We start from the raw sequence: 3,101 nt of genomic DNA, 5'->3' as shown, positions 1-3,101 counted from the left end.
GTAAGCGGAGTGTGGGGATATTTGGGGGACTCATGACAAGGAGGGTGGAGAGATCTCCCTCTAGATCTGTACAGTCTGGACTGGCTATCAGTCTACAATAGGCTGACAGGTGTGTCTATGGGAGCGGTTCCCACCCACACGTAGCCAGCAAGCCCTTGAAATGTGGCCAGTCCAAGTTCTGATGTGTTGAATGGAAATGCACATTGGATTTTGAAGAGGGCCTGTGAAAAAAGGAATTTAGAACATCTCCGTAATATTGTATATTGGTTACATGTTGAAATGAAAACGGAGGGCTCATTAGGTTGAATGAACTCTCTTAAGATTCCTCTCACTTATCCCTCGTGTTTTTTAATATGTGAAAAAAAAATCTGAACTTACATACGTGGCTCATACTCCATTTCTACTTGACAGGACCCCAGAAGCCTGACCTTTGAAAGCACTCACATCCACCATGCCCCCAAACTACTACCCTTTGCTCTGACTACTTTTAGTAGAGCCCAAGAAGTGAGGGGCAGAGCTGGCCCCTGGGAGAAGTACATGAAAGGGCAGGAAGTGGCAGGTTCCAGAGGAGGAAGTGGATGTTGGAGAGATTAAGCAGCTGGTGAGGGTACTGCACTGCTCCTCCGGGAGGAGCTGACAACTCAGGCGCTGTGGCCCCAGAGACTGCAGTCAGCCACAGTCTGAGATGCCTGGGGCGTGCCCACACCGCTCCCCTTTCTTGTCAGCTTCACCCTTAGCCAGTGCCATCAATGATTTCTCTGAGTTTCTACTGAAACCTACTGATCCACTGCACACCTGCTATTCTCTACTTTCATCTATTTTACATGGAAATTGCAGCCACCTTCCACCCAACAGAGGATGGCTGGATTCCCTGGTCCCCAGTCCAAGAACCTCCCCTGAATTCACACTTTCCAGCTGGCAAGCCACGCTCTACCACCTCAAAGAGTTCACGCAGGGTTCACATCTGGGTTGTCGTGAGCAACTTGCTTTTGCAATTTCCGGTCTTCTATGGCCAGATGAAGCTCACTCTCCTTCTGCTCTCTGTTCTTGCCTCGGGAGTTCTTCCTCTTTCCTGAGATGCCTTCCTCTAGATCTGTGCAGTTCTGGACTGGCCATTGGTCTAACAGAGGGCCGGCAGGTGAGTCTACAGGAGTGACTCGCACCCACAGGCAGCCAGCAAGCACTTGAAATGTGGCCAGTCCAAATTCTGATTGGCTGAGTATAAATAATATTGGATTTTGAAGCGGGAACATGAAAAGAAGAATGTAGAACATTTCAATAAGGTTTTATATTGCTTACATGTTGAAATGAAAACATCATGGCCTTATTAGATTGGATGAAATATATTGAGTCATTTCAATTATCCCTCATGTTTTTTAATAAGACGAAAGAAAAACATAAGTTAACATATGTGGCTCATATCGCCTTTCTAATTGACAGAACTCCAGAGACTGACCTTTGAAGGCATGCCCCAAAGCCACATTTGCTGTCACTATTTTTAAAATATCTGAGTTCACAGCATACCTAGAGAATTTGTTATTTTATTTTTAACTAACACCATTTAAGAGTCTCTGTGCCTTTCAAAATGTCTTCTCCCAAGTCCACTTCAAGGTCTCTCCCTCCGTACACTATGGAGGATTTCATTCAAAGTTCTGTGCCCAAAAGAACAAAACAAAAGCCAAGCCCAACCCCACTGCCATTGAGTCACTTGACTCATAACAACCCTGTATAGTTTCTGAGACTGCACATCTTTGTGGGGGAGGACAGTCTCACCTTTCTCCAGAGGAATGGCTAGTGGGATTGAACCACCCATCTTGAGGTTAGAGGCCCAATGTCTAGCCCACAGTACCCTCCCCCCCTCCCCCTTTAAGGCTCCAAATGTTGTTGTTAGATGCAGGTAAGTCAGTTCTGACTCATAGTGACCCTATGTACAATAGAACAAAACACTGCCTGGTCTTGCCCCACCCTTCAATTGGTCGTATGTTTGAGCCCACTGTTAGAGCCATTGGGTCAAGGGCCTTTCTCTTGTTCAAGGGCTCGCCACTTTACCAAGCTTGATGCCTGTTTCCAGGGACTGGTCTCTCCTGACAACATGTCTGAAGTACATGAGATAGTGTCACCATCTTCCCTTCCAAGGAGCATTCTGGCTGTACTTCTGTCAAGACACATCTGTTTGTTCTTTTAGCAATCCGTGGGACTTTCAACAGTCTTCAACAGCACCAGAATTCAAATGCATTGATTTTTCTTCAGGCCTCCTTATTCAATGTTGAACTTTCACATGCATATGAGGTAAATGAAAATAGTGTGGCCTGGACCAGGTGGACCTTAGTCCTAAAAGTGGCACCCTTGCTTTTGAAATCCTTGAAAAGATCTCGGGCAGCAGATTTACTCCATGTAATATGTTGTTTGATTTCCTGACTACTGCTTCCATGAGCATTGATTGTGGATCCAAGCAAGAGGAAATCCTTGACAATTTCAACCTTTTATCCATTATCATGATGTGACCCATTGGTCCAGTTTAGTGAGGATTTTGGTCTTCTTATTGAGTTGCAAACCATACTGAAGACTGCAAGTCTTGATCTTCATCATCAAGTGCTTCAAGTCCTCCTCACGCTCATCACTTGCACGTAGCAGGTTGCTAACAAGCAGTCCTCTAATTCCGATGCCACATTCCTCTCTCTATAACCTGGCTTCTTGAATTATTTTCTCAGCATGCAGATTGAATAAGGATACTGAAAAGATAAAACCCCGACACACACCTTTCCTACTCCTAAGCCATGTAATATTCCCCTGTTCTGGTTGCACAGCTGCCTCTTGTTCCAGGTACAGGTTGTGCATCAACACAATGAAGGGCTCTGGAATTCTCATTCTTCTCAATGTTATCCTTAGTTATGATCCACACAGTCAACTGCTTTTGCATAATCAGTAAGACACAAGTAAGCGTTTTTCTGGTATTCCTAACCTTAATCCAAGATCTATGTGACATCAACTAAAGATATCCCTTGTCCCATATCCTCTTCTGAATCTGGCTTGAATGTATGGCTGCTGTCACATTTCCTCTCTACTTAAGCCCCCGGCATCAGGTCCTCATTTTTCCCCTC

Source organism: Echinops telfairi, unplaced genomic scaffold (genome assembly GCF_000313985.2).
Source record: "Echinops telfairi isolate 266 unplaced genomic scaffold, ASM31398v2 ScPeMD7_7466;HRSCAF=8504, whole genome shotgun sequence".
Lineage (NCBI taxonomy): Eukaryota > Metazoa > Chordata > Mammalia > Afrosoricida > Tenrecidae > Echinops > Echinops telfairi.
Note: the sequence above shows the minus strand (reverse complement) of the source record.